At 39.3% G+C, this 23,320-nt stretch overlaps 1 protein-coding gene and 1 long non-coding RNA gene across 9 annotated transcripts in view; one reads left to right on the top strand and one right to left on the bottom strand.

Moving 5' to 3' along the window:
- Positions 1-13,312, bottom strand: part of DLGAP1 (DLG associated protein 1) — a 968,998-nt gene extending 955,686 nt beyond the window's left edge. For 6 of the 8 annotated variants that reach the window (XM_055368502.2, XM_019014110.4, XM_055368506.2 and 3 more), the window contains exon 1: positions 13,123-13,251. The gene's annotated coding sequence lies outside the window, so the exon portion shown is untranslated. Of the gene's footprint in view, positions 1-13,122 lie in introns of all 8 variants that reach the window. The other 2 variants (XM_019014108.4, XM_019014109.4) reach the window with 1 other exon arrangement.
- A 341-nt stretch (positions 13,313-13,653) lies between these two features.
- The window catches only part of LOC129528349 (uncharacterized), a 33,967-nt gene continuing 24,300 nt past the window's right edge, over positions 13,654-23,320 (top strand). Inside the window, exons 1-2 of the long non-coding RNA XR_008673610.1 lie at positions 13,654-14,159; positions 19,690-19,802. This is a non-coding gene — a long non-coding RNA (uncharacterized lncRNA). The remainder of the gene's footprint in view (positions 14,160-19,689; positions 19,803-23,320) is intronic.

Here is a 23,320-nt window from a genome sequence, read left to right as displayed (position 1 = left end):
TTTGCCTTCAGACTAAAAGGTTGTGATTTTAGCAGAAGCAATTTTATTTCTATTGCATCTCCACATGTAAGACGTATGGAAACAGTAGGAAAGAATTAAGGAAAAAATAAGAGAAGTGACACTTCAAGAATTTCCATATAATCACCTTCTGGGACAGCTAGGCTGTGAAGTGAAATAAAACCAGAGGAGGGTATATCTTGCATGCTACTAGAGATACATTTCTGACAGTTATCAATTCGGCAATACAACAGTTTATTTGATTTCCATTTCACTCTACGATTCTCGGATGCCAACCAATTGTCAGGCATTGGGTTAGGCATCAGCAGAATATAGAGCCTAGCGCTAACAGACCTTCGTTCAATTATCAGCTCCACCCATGGTAGGTCTGTGGTCTGAGAACATATTCTGTAAACCATCATATCACTTTTTTGTTTGTTTGTTTTTTTGAAACAGAATCTCACTCTGTCGCCCAGGCTGGAGTGCAGTGGCGCGATCTCAGCTCACTGAAACCTCCGTCTCCTGGGTTCAAGCAATTCTTCTGCCTCAGTTTCCCAAGTAGCTGGGATTACAGGCGCACGCCACCATGCTGGGATATTTTTTATTATTATTATTTTTAGTAGAAAGAGGGTTTCACCATATTGGCCAGGCTGGTCTCAAACTCCTGACTTCATGATCCGCCCACCTCGGCCTCCCAAAGTGCTGGGATTACAGGCGTGAGCCACTTTGCCCAGCCCTGATATCACTTTCTACATAGGATGGGCATGAGGATAAAATGAGATTATTTACATAATGTGCTTAGTGTATACTAAGCACTCAATAAAATATACTCACTATTATTACTACTAGCATCATTATTACAGAAATACGAGTTTGTAGAAAATACGCCCTATGCTACAATTAATAACCTAGTGGGAGATCAAAATACAGTAACAGGTATCTATAATGCAATGCAGTAGATTACCTGGGGTTACATAGATGTGTAGAGTACTAGACATATAGACTAGATATATTGACTACTATTAAAACAGAAAGGACAAAAGAATGAGAAAGTGGTAAAAGTAGCTTCACATCTCTTTTCAAAACCTAAAGCTAGAATATTTCTGCTGAAGGTCTGAATTTAAAAAGAAAAAAAAGTTAATGTCCTCATAGGAATCTATCAGAGCACAGTAATTCAATCCTCCTAATCTGGTTCTATTTTTATTTATAGCTGTTATTCCTTTCTAACACTCTAAAAGAAACACATTATGTTTATTATCTCTATTTTCTCCAACTGGGACGTATGCTCCATGGCTCCACAAGGGCATGCCTTTGTCTTCTGTTGATGTTCTTGCTCGGGGCTGAACTCAAAGCACCTAGAATAGTGCTTGGCACATAGTAGTCATTCAATAAATCGGTTTTGGTTGAACAAATAAGTGAAGGAATGAATGAATGGATTGACAATGGCCATTCTCCAATAGCGGACATCTTCAGAATGTGAAATACATAGAAAAATTTGTCAAAAACTGCCAAAATTGAAAAGAATACATTTCCGTCTATAACTCCTAACTTACTGAAATCTGATTTATAAATAGTCTACATATCTTGGTTCTCAATGCAGAACATAAGGATAACTGAACAGAAGGACAACTGAACTATCCTTTCCTTCCTTTGTTCCAGTAGTCAAATAAAGGGAAGTTTACACAAATGTAGCTATTTAGCAATTATTAGTGGCCATGAATAAGCTCTGTTTGCTCCCACTTCCCCTCACCAGTTCTGTTCCTGGATCAAGGCACACTCATGCAGGAGGAGCTGCTGATGGCTGAGCATCATCTAGCACCAACCATTGGCAGAGCCAGGGAGTTCTGTTTCTGCAGCAGAAGGGATGGCATGTGTTCCTGGTTAAAATTTAGAATTCATTTTTTCATAAATATAGGGTCCTAAACATGGTTTTCATTAGAGTAATACTATTTAGTTTGCAGAAAATGGGTCAAAAGACTCTAGAAGTCATTAAGTTAGAAGCCAGTCACTACCGTGTAGCACAATTTCCATGGGAAAATACTGTTCAGTGTCCAAACGTATTCAGTTAACAAATACACCTTTGGAACACAACCTATCTGTAAATTGGTATTGCCAATATTTAACTTGTATTAAGTGTGCGTTTATCAGCTCTCTCCGGAGCAACTCAAGTCACTTTAGATATGCCAATATGTCTACCCAAAAGGGATCCGTAAGAAAATAAAGACATGAGAAAAAGCTTTCTGTCTTTTATTCTAGGTTTTAAACCTAAACCACAAGATGTGAAATACTGTGTTACTGTAACAATAAAGAAAACTACAAAACCCAAATTACCTGGATATAACTGCCCAGAAACCTTTCCCTTAGTGAAAACCAGTGGAATGTTCCCACCTAATCAATCAGTAAAGTGTTCCAGTTATGTTTTGCACATGTGCTCAGCTACTGATCCCTTCTTCTAAGGAAAGAAACTGGGTTAACTGAACACACACAATAGAGAGGCAGAAGATAAGCCCCAGATGGCAGAGAAGGTGAATGCAATTGGAAGACAGGTGCACTCCACCTGCCGGTGTGCAGCTAACTTAGAGCCCACTGTGACCACGAGGGAGGCGCTCCTCTTTAAGGATCAAGGCATGACTGCTTTTCTGTGTTGCCTCTTCATTTTTTTCCCCATATGCCATCTCACCTTAAGAAATATGTATTCTGAGCAGAGTAAATTAAAACTTACATTTTGAATGTTGCTATAGATGCACTGAATTGTTTCATGAGAATATCTTCTCATCAACACAATTAAATCTTCCTTGGGGAGAGAGTCATGATTTTGATTTCCTTTGTAATCTCCTCACAGCATATGGTGCCATATCAGGCAGGACTGGGCTGAGGGACTATAAGCCTCTACTCATTATAGGAACAGCACATACAGCCTACATGCAGTGCAATACTGAGAGCTGTATCCTGCATGAGTACAAAGTCCAGGTTGCTCAGTAAATATCAGCTATTCTTAAACTTGTTCAGCAAGTTGCTGTCAGTGTCATCAAATGAATGATAAAGGAACATGAAATAATAAGACAGGAATTTTTCAGCAGCAGCAGAAAAATATATCATGACTAGACAAGTAATTTTTAAATTCTTTACTTGGTAGTACTTTGATGTAAAAAGATGGTTGGCAGATCGGTTTTTGCAGAAAAAAATATACAGTATGGTTAATAGCACTTACTAATTGCTCACCACGAACCCAACTTTGAACTAGATACTTCACATAAGGTGACTCATTTAAGCCTTTCAAAAACTTTGATATGTAAGACGAATCATCCTTATTTTTCAGATGAGAAAACTGGACTCAGTAAAATTAATTTGTCCAAAGTCGTCTAGCTAGTTACATGAGTCACGATAGTAGAATCTGGATTGTGAAGGCAGTAACACTTCCTATCTGGAACACAGAAGCAACTACTAGTATCATGAATCTGTTGACCATCTTCCAACAGGTAACTCCTTAATTAGCACCTCAAATGTTATCATTTCATAAATTCGAGTTTAATATTTTCCAAGTTGCTTATGGGCTATGTCCAATATCATCTCAAAAATCAATATAACCAAAATATAGCTCAATTACTACAAATCAGTTCCCTATTCCAAACGCTTAGATGTTCCAGTAATGTCACTACTCCCAATATCTTTACACTCCAAATCTCTATTCACCCTATTCCCTCTCTAATAACTAATTACCAATCATCAAGAAAGCAGCTGCTACCCCTTGAAAAGTCACTCTACTAGCTACTGGGCTCAAGCCTATGAGACATGCAAAAAACATCAGCTAATTCACTACTTAAAAGAGCTTAAAATCTCAGAATATTCACATAAAATGTTAAAAATGTGAACATTATAATAAAGTAAGTAATCCAGATAAATGCAACTGGAATTCAGAGAAGAGTTTACCCTCAGCTGAGTAGTCATAAAATGTGTGCTGTGAGAGGTGAGATTTGGCTGGGCCTTGAAGGATACAAAGGACATTAAAACAATTATTTTAAAAGAAATCCTTCCTCCTGGTAAAACAATCAACTAGATAGAAGGACAGAAAGGGAAAGAAAACCCCTGAGGCTCCTTGTCCTAGTCTCTAGGAGCATCCACTGTTAACAATTCATCAAGTAGATGGAGCTTGAGTACATGCAAATAAACAAAGAGGAAAAATAGCTGGAACAGCATAGCCCTGACAAACAGGAGTGGTCACGGTGGAGGCTGATGCAAGAGATTATTAGGAAATGAGGGTAAGCAATGATGAGAGCCAATTGTGCCTTCACACACTTGTCCCACTGACACATCTGAAGGCCAACCACGTTCTAGGCATACTCGGGTCTGGAGTAGGCAGGGGAATACTAGCGAATGGGATTGTTGCTCTTTTGGGGGGCTCCAGGACAAAGTTTGAGGAGTTTCATGATGACCTCAAGAGCATTTTAGAAAAGTAAATTTTGATGTGAGTTTAATCAGATCCTAGAGAGTAGACGTCCCATTAAGAGGCTGCTATGTATTCCAGGCATAAAATGATGAAGCTGTGAAGTCAAGCAGCAGCAGCAGCAGCAGCAGCAGCAGAACTCATACAGTACAACCACCTTGCTCTCTAACGTAATGAGTAAGAAATTAAGACTAAGAGAAGATGGGTGTTTTGCCTAAATTTAGAATGTAATTAAAGGCTTTATAAAATAACTATGGATATAAAAGTCTTGAAGAACTAAATGATAATATCTTTGTCATTTCAGAATTGGAAAATATTTCTCAAACATATCTTATTGGTACCATAAAAAGAATTTAAAATGCAACTATTTTAAACATAATCTTTTCATCCAGAGACATCATAAAAATGAGAAGACAAGCCACCAACTGAGTGAAGATAACCGAAATGCATATTACAGAACAAAACTCTGGTATCCAGAATATATAAACAGCACTTACAAATCAATGAGTTTAACAAAAAGAAGTAGGAGAGTGGGGAACATGTATGAATAAGGAATCCACAGCAACTAGAATATTAATAAAGAGAGGGAATAAATCATCAACATTACCAGGAGACATGTAACAACAAATTAAAACTACAATGAGATATCATTTCATATCCATAAGATTGGCCAAAAATAAAATGTATCACCAAGTGTTGACAAGGATATAAAACAAAAGGTGTTCTTATAGATTGCTGTTGGGATCATAAATAGGTACAACCATTTTTGGTAATTTGCATTATCTGCTAGATGTGAAGATACGACTATTACCCTACTGCAATCCCCCTCCACCCTAATCAGAGTCCCCTTTGTTAGCACAAGGAGATGTACACGTGAATGTTCACATCAGCCTTATTTGGAAACATCTTAAATGTCCATCAACAAAGATTGATACCTTTATCATGATGCAGTTCTACAATGGAATACCATATATCAGTAAAAATGAATAAATCAGATCTACATGTCAACAAAATACTGAACAATTACAGTAAGGTAAAGAAGACTACAAGAGCATTGTTACTACTTATAAATAGTCTAAAAACAGCAAAACTAGGCTATATTGCTTAGGTACACATACATACATAGCAAAGAATAAGGAAATGCATGCATAAGAACAATAAACACAAAACTCAGTGGGCGGAGTCCCTCTGAGGGAAGACATGAAGAGCACACTGAAGTCTCAACAGTGTGTGCAATGATTTATTTCACCATCTGGGTGGTGGACACAAAGGGGTTTATAATATTATTTAATTTTTTGGTGTTCCTGAAATATTTCACAGGAAATTTTAATGAATAATAAAGAATTAAAAAGAATGTGTGACACCGGTACAGAGTAAAAGAGAAAGGAAAGAGTCAAATATTGCTTGAAAATTTTTCAAAATATTTACTCCCATTTCTACTTCCCTGGACTTGATTCCCAATAATGTAAGCCTCACTAAAACAGCCTCTTCATGCTTCTCTCTGTCCCAGTCTGGTGTTAGACTCATCTACTCATATCAGTCCAAGAGGCCACTTCTTCATGTCACTGCCTATTCAGAATCTGTCAGTGGTTCCTATCAAATCTAAACATTCTTGTATAGCCATTCATGACCCTCTCAATCAAATTCATCTTCAGGTCTAATTAAAGTGGAGGAACTGGAGGAGAGAACCATCTTCTGGACCAGGAACATGCCAAGTTCATTTGCACCTCCATGTCTATGCAAATGTTTTCTCTATCTGAAAGTCGGTCCTTCTTCCTATGTAAGTCTTACAAATCCATGAAAATCTAGCTTCAGATCTTCCCTATTGGAAGCATTCCAAAACGATCTCATTCTCTGTTGAGCCCCTAGTCCTACAGAAAAGCCCAAAATAAGTACATTTGAGCACCAGTTTCATTCTGTAACCCATTATTACTAATTATTTCCTACATTTTAATCTTATTCTTTGTATTACATTTCAAGCTGCCCAAGGAGTTTAACTAGGTCTTGCTCTTCTATATTCTTCACAGTAATAAGTACCCAGGAGATGTTACAAATATTTTTTGTTTGCCCATACTTGGAAAGGCTGGATATATACATACCAAAATACCTGACATCTATCATCAAGATCCCTTAGGATTCATATCATCAAAGCAGAGTGTTTTCAATTATCTATAAAGCACATGCAAATCTAGAGGAATTATTATGCACCATAGTTTATAAAAACATGGTGCATGTTCGCATTCTGTCTCACCATTCCTCACAGGCCATTCGAAGCTGAACGGTAGATGTGGTATCTATAGCAGGGTGCCACATGGAAGGTTAGCATATCCCCAAGGCTGGCCCACCTCACCACATCATTTGAGTAGTTCAGAAGCAGATAGTAGAACAGAATACACTACATGTCTGGCCAGAAACAAAACTAGTATAAAAAATTCATAAAAATACCTAGAAGGCTGTGATTACACATCCGTAAAGATGTTAGATTCCAGTCTCCCCTGTGAGAGCCAACTCACATCTACGTACCTACATAGAGATCAGCCTCAAGCAAGAAAGGCAGTTGTAGCTGCTTCTCTGCCTCCCACAACACTTTCCACCTCATCCCTGTGATCTGATTTATTCTTTGAGTCCTTGGTGAACTTTTGCTTTCTTCCACTTACAAACCACATAGGGGCCACTGTCTCTGGTCTCCCTTGAGCTTCTGGTCTCCTAGAGGGAGACAGGCATATACGCAGAAAATGAAAAACAAAACTAGGTTATAATTACGTATCAGACTCAATGGAGACACAGAAAGGAGAACTCAATGTAAGAGGTGAGGGGTAGGAAAGAAGTTTATGCTAAGCCTTAAAGGGTCGGAATAAAGTAAGGCAATTAATCTACTAATATGTTAATTTTGAATAAGAAGGAGGAGGAAGAAGAGGGAACAGGAGTTTGTTTTTTCTTTGCTTCTTTTTTAAAATCCTTATTGTATTTCAAAACCTTACCTCTGCTTGCCAGCAGAGTGCATGTTGCCTAGTTGGGAAATGTAGCACTGCGTAGCCCATCACCTTATATTCAGGCTGGGATCAGCTCAGTGTTTACCAGGTATTAACAGAGTAAACTTAGGACCAAAGAACACAGCATCTGACATTGCAAAGGAGTGCCATGCAAAAGCTGTGTAACACCATCCTCAGAGTTATGGCCCTTATGCACTAAGAATACAGATGTGCATTCACTTGTTTATTCATTCACTCAACCAATGTTTACCCACCATTTATTAAGTGCCAGGTGCTGTGCTAGGCATCAGTGATATTTGGTGAACATTCTACATTTAGTTCTTGATCTCACAGAATGCACAGTTCAGTGGGGAAAGCAATCTGACACTCACAAGTCAACACATCATTATTGACCGTAAAAGGACCATGAAAAAGGAATAAAGTGCTAAAACAGCATTCAGCTGGAGACCTTCCCTGATTAAATGACTTTTCAGCTGAAGTCTAGGAAAGAGGGAACAATGTAAGAAACAGCATTCCAAGGAGAGGGGGAAAGATTTCTTAGCCTGCTCCATAGAAGCTCTAGCATCAAGTGAGTCTTATCTGAACTACCTAGGCAAGGATTCACACGAAAGACTTCCAAATGCATTACCACTTCAAGATTCCCCTGCTGACCCTCCCAAACTCTAAATGGAAAGCACATCCTAATTTGAAAGGATGAAAAGGTGACTTTGTCTTCTGGGTTAATGTCTACACGAAAATAGCTTTGAAGAGAGTGAATGTGCCTTGTCTTTTTGCTAGTATAGTATGATGAATCATATCAAAGAATGGTTGTTTGCAAAGTCTGAGACAAGATCAAAATGCCATTTTCCTCTGAAACTGCGGCATGTGTTTTGTAAAGAAATCTTAGTGATATCTAGCAGGGAAATTTGCAGTCCAGAAATAGACTCCACACTGATTTCTACTGAAATTAAAACCAAGAAAGAAGGAGTATCCAGGGAAAGGGTGTAATCATGAGGTTAGAATGAGGGTTAGTGCCAGTCCTCCTATCACATACTCAGATGTTCTCCAGTAGTAGAATTAAAACAGCAAGTTACTCTAGCAGATGTTTTCAAATTAGCTAAAACCGTGTCACCAGAGTAAAGCAGCAAAGCTGGAAATGTGCCCAGAGAGACCTTCCCACAAGCCACCTGAGGGAGCCATTTAAATGTCTCTGAGCCCTCCTAGTGCAGAGATTCAGATCCAAGGCTAGGGAGATAAGCAAGTCACAGCACAATGTCTCCTCATCCAAATGCTTATCCATGGCTTCAGTAAGACCACAACTCTGCTGAATATTAAGAAAACCTGGCAAGATTGAGCAGTTCCAAATCACACACTTTGTGGTTTGCTGTTGTGTTGTTGCTTACAAATCTGATAAGAAAACATTGAGAGAAGATAGAGAAATTGTCAATGGCAACAGATGAGCAAACCATGATAAGTGAATATGAAAATGAACAGTTTGGTTGCTGGCAAATCCTAGGGAGAGGGAGGAAGGTGGTTTGCATCTTCATAACATATTCAGAATACTGATATCTAGTTCACAATTAGATATCCAGTGGGACAATCACATCCCAGCTATGCTGGTTGTCTATCCAAGAAAAAGTCCAAGGATCTGAGCCAAATATCTGTGGATATAGATCCATAGGGCTTCCTTTTGCATGAGCTGGTTTTCCTAAGTGGGATGTTACTTGTTGCCCAGTAATCATTAACTCCTATAGGAGGGAGAAAATAAAGCAACCAGGAAAAATCTTAAGTCAATAATGGGTGAAGATAACCCTGTTTCTCACTTATACAACAGCTATCTGTCCCCTACCATTTACTAGAGAGAAGGATGGGAAATGGTTGGGTCAACACGTCTCCTGTGCAATACCAACCTCTGTACAATCAGACTAAAGAACAGAAGACCTCAAAGGGATGTCATTTGCCTTTTTAACTGCCTTATAGTCACACCCCATTTTTTCTTGTTCTCAATCACATGTCTTGCTCTGTAGGTGTGTGTTTTGCAGGGTTACAAGGAAAGGTGTAGCAAATATACAGTATACAGCATTGTATAAGCTAAATAGTTATATCTTAGAAGCAAAAGAACTGGTAGCTGGTATCTCATACAATCGGTTATCTGTGGGTGTCTAATAGATTAAAATGAATGTCAGAAGACTATTTCTAAATCCTCCTCTGTGGTAATGCAATGTTTTAGATCTTCCTAGGAACAGCATCTTTGGCAATTCCTGATAGACCACACAACTAGAGAAAGTCACCTTCATCGGGCAGTAACAAGAATCAAGCTACAAATTCTCATGATTCGGAAAAAAAAAAGAAAAAACATCTTTTGAGGGACACTGTAGTTATTCCTCTCTGAAAATAGAGAACTAGTAGCACTTAGGATCTTAGGAAATAAAACAGCTCAAGATATGGGATGTTTTTGAACATTCAGGTGTTTCAACAACAACATAAAGATTTTTCTACAATGCTAGCAAAGTATCTTTTTGTGATAGTGTTTCTTTAAAATAAAAAAAATGTACAAAAGACCAACATACCACAGACATAGGCATAGATTATAACTATGAGAAGTGAGGATTAGGGAAATGTGTTTAGGTTTTTCAAGTCTTTTTAGCCTTCTTATTTCAATGGTGTTCCTGTACCAGGGGAAATATAATTACCAATGGAAAAAGAGAAAATAAACAAAATAACCTAAAATTGTATCATTTTCTTAATTTAAGAAAAGAGAGGTAAGTGTGATTTCTATAGAGATGAAATCTACATAAAAGTAGATTTTAATTGGATGCTTCCTGAGAGGAAACCAATTTCCTCTCCTCTGATAAACAGTGGAGCAATTTGTGGGAATGGTCATGAAGGTAACATGAATTTGAGCTGATCATAGAAATTTCACTATAGAAATACACATTAGATAACATTTTACTATTATCTCTGAATTTGAAATATTACAAGATCAGAATCAAAACACTGAATCCTTTGTTTCTGAAAGAGGTGATGTTCAAAGAATATGGTATTCATCTCGATTAAATTGTAGATGAAACTATTACTTTGCTGCATATTAGTGAATATTGCTCATATTCACTAAAATGAGTACTTTGTAAAACAAGTCCCCCTCTTCCAAGTTTTAATTTTATATTTAAAAAATCAATCTAAATGGCTATATGGAACAAAGGCACACATATTTAATAGAGTTAACTCAAAGTGCATGCAATTTCTATTCCCAAATTGGGTTGAATAGGACACTAAAGCTTAGAAGGATTTAAAAAGTAGAACACTACAATTAGTTTTAGGCTATTTCTCTATATGGGCTACATAATATTTTGGAAGGAAGGTCTTGTCTCCATTTGCTTTCACTAATTACTAATATGCTTTTACTGGGTTTTTAGTCCTGGTAGAACAAAGCTTATGTTGATGGAGAAATTAAAGATGCTAAACCATGAAAATTCCCTCCTAGGGAAAACTCATATACTCATTATTTCCCCAAAGCACAATTGCTTGTGCGAGATTTAAGAAGCCTTGTCAGAAAATTATTTTGACATATTTAAAAGAATGTTAACCAGTTCCTTTTGCCCATATTTATATTGCCTGTAATATTTGAGATAAAGTATTGTATTTGCAGACTAATCTTAGAATGAAATATAGAGAGAAATAGCTATAAATTAAAAAAAAATCTATGTATGCAAGTACATTCTTCTTTACTCACACAAGGTAACTAACACTTTCTCTTAAGTAAATTAGTTTTTTAAAAATTCACAGAATTTTATATCTGGGACTAGGGGTATTGCAAGGCACTAACCACTGAAACAACTTTACATTTAAGTACTAAATCTAAAGGAAATTAAGAACAGGGCTACTGACACCTGATTTCTATGAACTTTCTTGTTTCATGCCAGAGTATGAATTTTCTGAACCAAGGGTAGCTTTTGTAACTTAAACTTTTTAAAATCATACATTTTGCATAGACATATTCATTATTTCTTTATAGGCTTGAATTTCCTTTTAAAAACTTAAAGAAAACTTTATTCTTCTGGCATGAAATAAATTAGGATCTTGTAAAATTTCTTGCCTCCATGTCATTTCCGTTCAAGTTTTATTCAAGGAATAAAAAGTATTGCTTTATATGCAAAATGACCTAGGCCAATAGAAAGTCGCTTCCTGAACTGAAATCGTGCTATAAATAACAGTCAAAAGGCTGTTCTTTTTAGAACAGCTCTTTCAGGGTAAAAAATAATTTGCAGGATGTTTGCCTTAGGACCTAAAATCGCTTTCCTAGTTCTCAGCATTTCTCATCTCAATGTCTAACTACATCTTAGACTGATCTATCCTCACCTTCTACGAAGCCATTCACGAAGACCACAAAAGCTAAAATATCTGTCTTTAATTAGTACTTTTATTATATGTCTTTCCTCGTAATTCCCTAACTTCACGTGTTATGGAAGGAGGCAGGGAGCATTCACCTCCCACGACCGGGAGTCAGTCTCTGTGTCAGGAGTAAGGAGTGAAGAGTCTCGCCTGGATCCACAAAAGACGTAACATCTCCCACTCAGCGTCCCACTCCTTGCCGCCTGGCTACCTTCAACCCCTTGCCCTCCGCACATCCTCCCCTTCTCTAGCAGAAAATTCCGCAGCGCTACGGTCGGGCTGGAGGCAAGCCCTGCAGCCGGGGGCGAGCGCGGCACTCGGACACAGGCACTCAGTGTCTCCGGCGCCGGCAGCCGAGACACGGGCCACCCCTTCCCACGGCCTCCCGGTGCCACCCAGCGAGGCCGGGACAGCGCGCCTTCCGCAAAAAGCGCAGCAGCCCAAGTCCTGAAAGCCCGGTCTTCATCGCCGCGGGCCCTCCGAAGGTGCCTCTCCCAGCTGCAGCCGCCCCTCAATGAAAGTGCAATTTGTTATCTCGCCCAGCCCAGAGGAGAGGTCCCTGTTTGGCCTTGGTTCCAACCCGGCTCATTGAATTCGCTGAATGTCGGGTCTCCCGGCCCGCCCCGCGATTCTCCGGGAATTGGCCTTGGCCGCGGGCAGGGGGCGACTCTCCAGTGACCTCCTCCTTGGACCCCATTTCTCTCTTTCTCTCTTTCGCTCTCTCTCTCTCTGTGCCTGTCTCTCTTTGTGTCTCTATTTCTTTGGCTTTCTCTTACAAACGCACGGGGGAGTTGGTCCTTTTCCACAATGCCAAAATGTCACCCAAAAAGCAAGTGCAACAACTTGCTTTGCAAACGACCCAGGAGCCTGCCGAGAAATCCCCTGCGGGGAGCAGCCCCCTCCTCCCCTGCAAGGTGCATCGGGGGTGGGGTGGGGGTGTGAATTTGACCGGTGGACATGACGGGGACAGGGGACCGGTGTTCTCCTCCCCTCCCCCTTCCGGGACCCTGTCGCAATTAGAAATCCTTCCCCTGCCTGGGTCCCCGTGGGGAGCCGCGAGGACCGCATGGCCGGAGAGGACGCGCTCGCCCCCGAGATCCCAGGTTACCCGGAGGGCCCGGGAGTGCACCCCGGGCGGCTGAAAGGGTAAGGAGCGCGGACTCTCGAGCCAGCGGCCGGGGGAACCCAGCCCGCAGCCCCTCCGCGGGCGAGGGAAGCGGCGACCGCGCGGCAGGCAGCAGCCAGGAGCCACCCAGCGTGCCGCGACTGCCGCCGCCGCCGCGCACGCCCCAGCCCCGCGGCGCAGCCCGGCGTTACCTGGCCGCGTCCCGCAGTCCGGCCCTCGCTGGCTGCGTCCGTCCGTTGGTCCCACGAGCCTCGGAGGAAGGACGAGAGAGATGTCCCCGCGACCAGGACCGGCTCTCAGCGAGGTGACGGGAAGGACTCGAGAGAGGAGCCGAGGCGGCGGCTGCCGTTCGCGCCGCCTATGCTGCCGATTCCCCGAGGCGGAAGGAGTCCGCGAGGCCGTGTCCTCGAGATTGCGGCGCCCGAAGCGCAGCGCTCGCGTCTGGAGCGGAGGCTGAGCGCCGGGACGCGGCGGGCTGGGGCTGCAAGGCTGGGCTGGTCACCCGCCCCTGAGTGCATGTTAATACGGTGGGGAGGAGGAGTCCCGCGCTTCCTCCGCCCAACCACCGGAGCCGGCGGGCGGGCGGCGGCCGCGGCCCGGAGCCAGCCGCTCCCACCCGCCCCAGCTACTACGGCGCGGCGCGACCGCCGGCTCCGGCCCCAGCCCAGGCACGTGCGCCCAGGCCGCGGGGAGGCGCCGGCGCCTCCCGGAACGCGCTCCTGGCCTGCGGGTGCTGCCCGCTCAGTCTCCAGGTGGGAAGTGCGCTCGCCCCGGACCGAGGGGAAAGCCCAGCATCCCCGGGATGGTACAGAGAGGCGGCCACCCGCGAGTGGGCGTGACCCATCGGTTCCCTTGCGCAGCATCTTTGGAGAATTAAGCTTTCGCCTCCTCTCTTGCCAGCCGTTGTTTCTAATCTTGTCTTTTTTAAGGGAGGAAAGCAGGAGAATTCATGACACTTTGTATCACAGGAAATCAAGTTGGTGGACAGAGGGTTTGCTGACCTCTCCCGTCCCTCCTCAGGGTCCCTAGGAGAATTTTTGAAGAAGTAATCGGCAGCAAGGAGATGGGGGCAATAGAGAGTCTCAGACTCGCAGGGACCCATGTTCGTCCCCAGCGCCACTACTTTCAAACCGTTATCCCTCAGAGCTGTTTCCTCACCTCCACAACAACTCTCCCGGGTTCGATGACACTATATATCCCACCAGTTCATCTTGGTACAGGCCAAAAGGTAATTCAAAAAGCGAAACGAATCTCATCTCCTGACCTGTGCCCTCGGTAAACTCCCCAGGATCCACCCGAAGTACACTTGGAAGCCAGGCCCCTCCACACAGGCTGAGCACCACGTTTCCACAAACTGAAAACAGAGAGAATCCACTTGGTTTCAAAGTCAGAATAGGGATAGTGGCGTGAGTGGGTGAATTGCGATGTGGGTCAAGGAGAGAAAAAAGTAAATCAATTAAGTATTTATTGAGCTCCTGCGCTGCCCACTTAATTGCAAACGTTACAGTAGTTAAAATAATCGTGGTTAATCACTGCCTTATTATTTCCTTCTATTAAAAAAAGAAATGGCATCTTCATGGAGAATGCCCTTTGTTCTACAGCTTCCTGAGGGAATATTATGCCAAAAAGTACATAATCTTTATGTAATTTTATCCAGAAGTTATAGCATAAGATTTAGCATCTGTTTTGTGTGATGTCTAATTATAAATATTAATAGAATATCCTTTTAAAGACAACACTTCTAAAAATGCAAGGAAGTGAAAAACAGTTTTCATAAAAATATGACTCAGATAAATAACCTCTTTCCTGCAATTTCACTGAGTGATTTTCCATTAAAGAAAATAACAATTACTGAAACCACTAAATGGGGGTAAATTCTCAGCATTGTAATACCATGAGCACCGACGCTTTAACAATGATCTAAAAGATATTCTCAGACAATTCAAGAATTACTATAGGGGCCCAGCTCAGTGGCTCACACCTCTAATCCTGGCACTTTGGGAGGCCGAGATGGGCAGATCACTTGAGGTCAGGAGTTCAAGACCAGCCTGGCCAACATGGTGAAAACCCATCTCTACTAAAAATTCAAAAGTTAGCTGGGTTGGTGGTGGGCGCCTGTAATCCCAGCTACTCTGGAGGCTGAGACATAAGAATCACTTGAACCTGGGAGGTGGAGATTGCAGTGAGCCGAGATCACACCACCGAACTCCAGCCGGGGTGACAGAGCGAGACTCTCAAAAAAAAAAAAAAAAAAGAATTATTATAGGGACACTTGAAATCGGATTCCCTGAAAAGGCAAAATACTGATATATGTGATAATAGCCTTCATAATTTGGAAAATTTGCCTTTCCAGATTTGTAAATATGTTTAATTAATAGATTTTCTTTTCTAATTTTTAAATTGATATAGTTGCACATATTTTGCAGGTAGATACAATAATTTGGTACATATATACAATGCATAATGATCAAATCAGGGTAACTGGGATATCCCTCACCTCAAACATTTATCTTTTCTTCATATTGGGCACATTAGAATTCTTCTCTTCTAGCTATTTTTAAATATACAATAAATTAAACTATATAGTTCCTCTGCTGTACTATGGAATACTAGAGCTTAATCCTGGTATCTAACCACATTTAATCCATAGATTCTTCCAATGACATCACATAAATAAGAAGGTCAGTATAATTGTCAGGCCCTAACTCAAATTGGATGAATTCAGTAAATAAAATTACTTCAAGTGGAAAATCAATTTTCTTACAAAATTGTTATGGTAGATTTAACCCAGCAACAATAATATCGATGTAACACTGCTATTATTAGGGTTTTCTGACTGTAGGTGACAGAAACCAAAGTTGGCTAACTTAAGTGAAAATAATTTATTAGAAAAATATTGAAAGCTTCCAGAATTAAAGAGAGGACTGGAAAGCAGTCTTGGAAACAGTCAGGATTTGACGCAATACCAATGGGCTAGGAAGCAGGAAAGACAGCAGTTTGGTTTGGTGCTGCACAGTCTACTTGAGAAAATACCACATTTTTCTCACCTTCCATTACTGAATCAAGATTCAAAATCACAGGGTTGAGTATTGATTTGCTTGGCCAAACTTCATGGAGGCACTGACTCCCTGGCTATATATACCAGGACAGGAAGAAGAAATATTTGATTTCTTGACTTTCAGGATGGAGGGTGGGCACCTGGATTTATGATACTTCCACAAGAATACATAATTGAAGATAGGTAATTCCTCAAAATAAAATCAGAGAGTGATGAATAAGGAGGATTTGATGCTGAGATTTTTAAAAAATGATATACATCTGGTACTTTGGCCATGAAATTTATATTCTAATTCTTATAGTTACTTGAAAACAAACAATGATATTGTGTAAGGAAAACTGATAGCACTTCTTTTCGTTGTTGTTATTCGTATGCTTGTTTTTAGTTAAGAGATTTTTAAATGTTGTTTAAATATCCTATGGCTGGTTACCTTATTTGTATTCTCATAGCACCTGTAAGCACTACTGCAAGCCAGAGCTTGTCAGCTGGGCTCATTTCATCACTGAATAATGGCCATGAAAAGATGTCCGAGTTCTAATTCTTGGAACCAGTGATTGGTGCCTTACCTGGCAAAAGGAACTTTGCAGATATAATAAAGGATCTTGAAGTGGGAAGGTTATCCTGGGCTTCCGGGTTACCCTATTGGCCCAATTGTAAACATAAGGTACTTATAGGAAGGAGTCAAGAAAGGCAAAGGCAGAAGAAAAAGATGGGATGATGGAAACAGAGGTTGAAATCATGCACTTTGAAGATGGAGGAAGGTGGTCATCAACAAAAGAATATAGGTGATCTCTGGAAACTAGAAAAAGTGAAAAAAGGATTCTCCTCTAGAGTCTTCCAAATGGAACACTGGTCTACTAACATCTTGATTTTAGCCCAGTTAAACTGGTTTTAGACTGACCTCCAGAGCTATAAGATTAAAAAATTTGTGTTGTTTTAAGCCATCAAGTCTGTAGTAATTTGTGTCAGCAGCCACAGGAAACTAATACAGACAGCTTACCCAGGCGTTGGGAGCATGCTTTCAAAAGCACGCTATTGGTAGTGGGTGGCATGGTGGCCCTCACTATAGAAGAAGCGCGGAAAAGTATACGTACTTTTGGAGAAGCTAACTCAAAGCTGGTTAAGTTAGCAAACATGTTGGTGAGAACAGGAAATTGGAAACCATGGACAGATAGGGTTCCTATGCAAGAGTTTCCGATTCTCTAGTTACATCAAAATGGCGGCATTCCTTCTAGACCACAAAATCGTCAGACAGGTAAAATCCCATGAAAATGAAGCGTAGAGGGTGGTGGGGGGCAGCCCTGGAATAAGGGCTGCGGCGGTACACGGGGACCCGGCTGCAATGGCTGCGGGGGTGGCGAGCAACTACTAAAATTCCTGGGGAAGCGAAATAGAATTTCATAAGAACAAAATGGATGGAGAGGAGAAAACCTGTGGTGGATGTGAAGGCCCTGGTGCCATGTATGTCAAATTGATATCATCTGATGGCCATGAATTTATTGTAAAAAGAGAACATGCATTAACATCAGGCACGATAAAAGCCATGTTGAGTGGCCCAGGTCAATTTGCTGAGAACGAAACCAATGAGGTCAATTTTAGAGAGATACCGTCAAATGTGATATCAAAAGTGTGCATGTATTTTAAAATGAAGCACAGTTGTGAAAGAAGAAAGAACTCAAAGGGCATTTTGAATGGTAAATGTGAAAGACATAAATTTATTCTGTATTAATAGAGCATTCTTATCCAGTCTCATGGTTTCGAGTAACATTAAAATGGTGATAACTTCTACATCCTCTCAGATCAGTTTAAGATTTGTAAATCCAAAGGGCCACTAGACAAATCTTGAAATTTCCAGTTATCTCAAACTTAATGGGTCTGCATTAAATTCACCATCATCTGCCTTTCACCTCCATTCACATTTATTTCATTTCCTGTTATACTATATGAATTCATGGCACTATCATCCACCAAGTCACTAACACCAGACACCTGTGAGTTTTCTTAGACTTCTGCACTCACCAATCACCTGCAATCCATCACCAAACGCTGTTGACTTCTTCCACTGTCTGAGTAAGTCTTGAATTCTTTGTCTATTTCCATTTCTATTATATGGCCCCATCAGGCCTTCATCGTCTCATCTCCAGGTTATTATACTATCTTCCTATCTTCTTTCCATTTCCTCAGTTTTGCCTTCTCGTCATTGCAGCAGGAGTGGTCTTCTAAGAATGCAACTCTGACCATGCTACTTCGGTGCTTTAAAATCTTTAATAATGACCATTATTTACCATATAAAGTTTACTTATTTATAATGACATACAAGGTTCTTCGTAAACGTGGTTTCATCTTCTTCAGCCATTCCTCCCATGATTTGTACATTATGCCTCAGTAAATCAAACTGCTGTTTATAATGCCATTTATGTATCATGCTCTGTAATAGATCTTTAACTTTTCCTTACTTTATTCCCTGTCTTCAATTCCCTCTCTCTGCTTTTTCTGCCTAATATTTATTGATCTTTCAAGATGGGCTTCAGTATACCTCTTGCCTAAAAGGGACATTAGGTTGGATTAAGTGTTGCCAATGCTCGCTGTACCTACCACTATCTTAGCTCCTACCACATTCTATTACAATTTTCAGATTATGTAGGTTATGTTTTTGAGACTTTAGCTATCCCTATTTGGATCACCAACACCTAGCATAAAAATTATCTCTCAATAGATAATCAATATGTATTTATGAAACTCGATTGACCTGAACTGCTCTGAGAATATATTGTGGTGTCAGGATATACCCTATTATTTAATAAAAACATGTGTATGATATAATATAACATGTATCCAAATTTTAAAACCCATCCCTCATCAGGTTTAGTAAATGGGGAGCTTTCTTTTTCGTGCTAAACAAAAACAAACAAAAAAATTGAAGAAAGATGTTTGAAAACACCCTGACTAGTTTTTCTTTATAATAGCCAATACAGTGAAACGAAAGAATCTTAACCTTAAATTCTTTTCACTGAATGTTTTGCTTTATGTTTTATTTAACAATTTTCATTAAAGATGTAAATATTGGAATACAATGGACTTAGCTTCTGTTTTACTCTCTTCTTTTATTCCCTGACATTCTTTTAAAACTTAATTTTTAAATTGATACATGATAATTGTATATATTTATGGAGCATGGTGTGATGTTTTAGTACATGTATATACATTGTATAATTATCAAGTCAGAGTATTGAGCATATCTATCGCCTCATACATTTATCATTTCTTTATGGTGAGAACATTCAAAATCCTCTCTTCTAGCTATTTATAAATATAAAATATAATATTGTTAGCCATAGTCATCCTACTGTGCAATAAAGCACCAAAACTTGTTTATTGATTAATCTACACATGCTGTTTCCTCTTCTTGTCTTCATCCCCTCTCCCTCCTTTATTCTTCTACCCATTGTCATATGGCTTGAGCCTTGCACATTGCAATTTGGCTTTGTTCTGATAAAAGATGTCTAATTTTCTCAACAAAAAGACCCTTTGTAATTCCTATTTCCTTGATCTCTAAATAAAATTTTAGGCTATAGACAACTGATTTTTTAAAAATTCCACCAGAAATTTCCATAGCTTCACTCTAGCCTATTTGTTTTCTACTTCTCTGCCCCCAGGTTTTCTTACTACCCCTCCTAAGTTGCAATTTTCATGTCCCCAGGATGGTAGCTGAGGCGATGACATCTCTGAAGAGAAAGGGCCTGCAGCCAGGAACCCAGGGAATCTCTACCATGCCTACTACTGGTCAACAAGGAAGAGCCCCACATCAGGCAGGTGGGAGGAAACCCAGGGAAACAGTGGTACAAAAACCAAGGAGTGGGAGAATTTCAGGAGATGAGACTGGTTGACGCTGAATTTTAAACCAACATTTTTGCACGAATAATGTCTCCACCAGAAAGATACGTATAGCACTCACAAATTCATCATCACAAACCAAACAGGCCATCTTCCATCCAGTCAGTCTTTCCACTGGTGATTCTTGATTCCACCACATACCCAGATACTGAAGACAAAAATATTAATATTAAAGTCATTCTGTATCTCTTTCTTCCACATTATTGCTACATCTAGCCCCTAAGTTTTACCAAACTCCTAAAACAATGAGCTATGTATTTTACTCCACTGCTTAAATTTTTTTCAGAAGATCCTCTCTGTCTTCAAGGTAAAATTGAAAACAATAAGTATGACATGTAAGCCATTCACAACCTTTTTCTTCATTAAATTATCAAATTAATTCATTTGAGTGGAGTGACTTTTCACATTTTGAAATACTTGGTTAAAAACTGTATTGAAATAATTGTAACAGGTTGGGAATAACTATTTGTAGTGAAAAACAAATATGAAGGAATTCAAGAGTAGTAAGTGCAAAAAAAGAAAATATATACATCTATATACAGTAGGAACTAATGATAGTAAATGAATCTGGGTCAACTATCTACCAGCATAGTGGTAAATGGGGGAGAAAGAATCAGAATATCCCAGTAACTAACAAAAATTAACATATTATTGTATAAATTTTGAGAAGAGACATGCTCCAGATTTTTATGTCTAGAAATATCGTATTTAAGAGTTCACTTTCAAGCATTTTAATTTTACCCTTCAAGACATTTTACCGTTTCAAAAACTTTCTTGTAATTATGTAGTACTCTAATTTCTCCAGATATATAAATGTTCTTGACAGACCACATTAAGTAAAATTGTTTTAAAAGAAATAACAAGATTAGGATTTGACTTTTAATTTCACAGGCAATATATCTAGGCAGGTGAAAGAATAATTTTATTATTTTTTAATTAATCTTTTTTCATATTGAACTAAATTTGACTGCTCATCTTTTTCAAATCCAGTTCACATTTAAGTTTTTTATATAAGATAGACATATTCTGGATCTGTCAGGGAGAAATGCCATTTTAAACACGACTCTCATTAAAGAGAATCTAGATTAAAGAAGTATTCACAATACTGGAATGACCTGAATTAACATAAACCAGTAACTTAACCAGCAATGAGCATGCACATTTGTGTAGAATCTTATTTTGTTTTCATTGTTGTATACAGCGGATTTAAAAGGAAAACACCTTCCTTTTTCAGTAAAAGAATGTGTAGTTCAGGGAAAATCAGCAGTGAATATCCAGTGATTGCACGAATAACTGATGAGTTACACACAAATAATTCTGTGAATAAGCCACTGTCCTCTAAGAATCAGATTCTTTAGATGCAAATTTGTCGGAAGATGTAATTTATTCAATCCTGAGAAGCACAGCTCCCAGACTTGTACTATTGATATTGATAAGCCCATATTAATACATTTTAAGATACATTTTTTAAAAAGGTGTGTATATATTTATGTTTGGGACACTAGAAAGACCGAGATGGACTTCCTAGGGTTATTTAAGACATTCTGTTTCTAATATTCATTCTTTCTAATTAATCCTAGTCTGCTTATGCTCTATTTGATACTAAAAGACTTGCAGGAAAACAAACAGACAGACAGACAAGTAAGGCATGACTTCTCTCCCTAAGAATTCTCCACTTTAAAGTATAAATTAATGAAATAATATTGGTGAAATGCGTAGTTCAAATCTTGTGGGAAAGTTGGCATTCAATAAATGGTAGCTAATGATGCTATTCACAATGATGATGATTACTATGGCCTTGTGAGCATTAGCATTTAGAGTGATAACATATCACATGATAATAATTCATTTGCCAGCAACCCGAACTCTCTGGAATGTAGCCCTAACATAGGCTCTACACAACACATAGATATTACTAAGGCTGTACACTGAAGCTCATCTGAGTGTTCCTTAGACCTTCATTCTTAATTTACACAGGGAATGTGGCAGAAGCATGCTAGCTGTGCACCAAAACATAATTGGTGCACAGAGCTAATCTGCTTTCTCCAGCTACCCTACAGTTACAACCATAGGATTGTGTTCTAGTGAAGTGAACGTAGGTAGAAATTATGTCTGTCACTTCCAAGTCTGCCATAGAAACCTCTTACAACACCCTCCATTACCTCTCTCCACATGGCTATTTGGAGTGTGTCTTGTATTGGAAATGGCAGAAACCCAAAAAAGCATACAGCCTCCCGGTTGGATATTTTATTATTATCTGTTGCATTTATTGATTGAGATTTTGGGGTTTCTCAGCACAGAGCAAGTGTCAATTTATCTAATACAATGAAGAAGTAAATGAAAAAATATGAAGTGTCTACTGTATTCGAGACCTTTTGTATACAATATTTTATTTATCCTCTCAAGCAAACCTTTGAACTAGCCATTGATAGTTTCACCTAAGGATGAGGAAACTGATGCTTGAGTTAAATAAGTTTTCTGGGATCCACAGCCGGTGAGCGGCAGAGTCGAAATTTGAACCTGAGTTTGGCCTCAGAGCTTGAATTTTCACAACACATCTTTCTCTAATCTTTGGTTGACTTAACAACTGAATAAGAGTTCTATTTCTATGACAGTTTTATAGCAATACTTTAAAAAAACAGATATTTTTAAAATTATGTTGTATATTATGGAAGCAATAGACAACAAATAAATCATAAAAAGCTGAAACAAATTTGCACAAACCATAGACTAGAAGCCCAGGGGCATTTGTGTGGGTAAACAGTGCTAATTAACTTTAAAGATGCTGACATTATCTGTACATTATGGCCCTAAAATGTGGTTAACATACTTAATGATAATCTTGCATTAGTAAGAAAAAGACAATTGTATTTGTGTACAATGTTTAAATGGCAGAGAATTGTGCAATTTCATTCAACAGTTTTGTTGAAATATTGATGTACAGTAAACCAAATGAATTAAATTGTACAATATAAATTCTAATATATGTATGTGTAAATAAATATGTATATATATTTGACACATATGTATAGATACAGGTGGGTATATATATATGTGTGTGTATACACACAGGCACAAACACACACTGATAGAACCATCATCGCAATAAAGATAATGAACACATCTATTACCTCCTAAATTTCCCTCTCCCTTTTTATCTCCCTCTTATCATTTTCCAAACCCTCTCTTTCCCTGCAAACTACATTCTGCCTCTTGTCACTTCAGATTATTTTATAAAATGTTTGTATAAATGGTATCATACAGTATGTACTGCTTTTCCCTCTAGCCTATTTCACTCAACATGATGCAGGGGTCATCCATGTTGCTGTGTGTATTGAAATTGATAGTTCACTTCTTTTGGTTGCTGAGTCATTTTCCAGTTTTTGGCTATTAGAAAATACGCTTTCATGAGCATTTGGGTGTAAGTCTTTTTAAGG

Source organism: Gorilla gorilla, chromosome 17, assembly GCF_029281585.2.
Source record: "Gorilla gorilla gorilla isolate KB3781 chromosome 17, NHGRI_mGorGor1-v2.1_pri, whole genome shotgun sequence".
In the NCBI taxonomy this organism is placed as follows: domain Eukaryota; kingdom Metazoa; phylum Chordata; class Mammalia; order Primates; family Hominidae; genus Gorilla; species Gorilla gorilla.
Note: the sequence above shows the minus strand (reverse complement) of the source record. Positions and strands in the feature narration are given on the sequence as shown.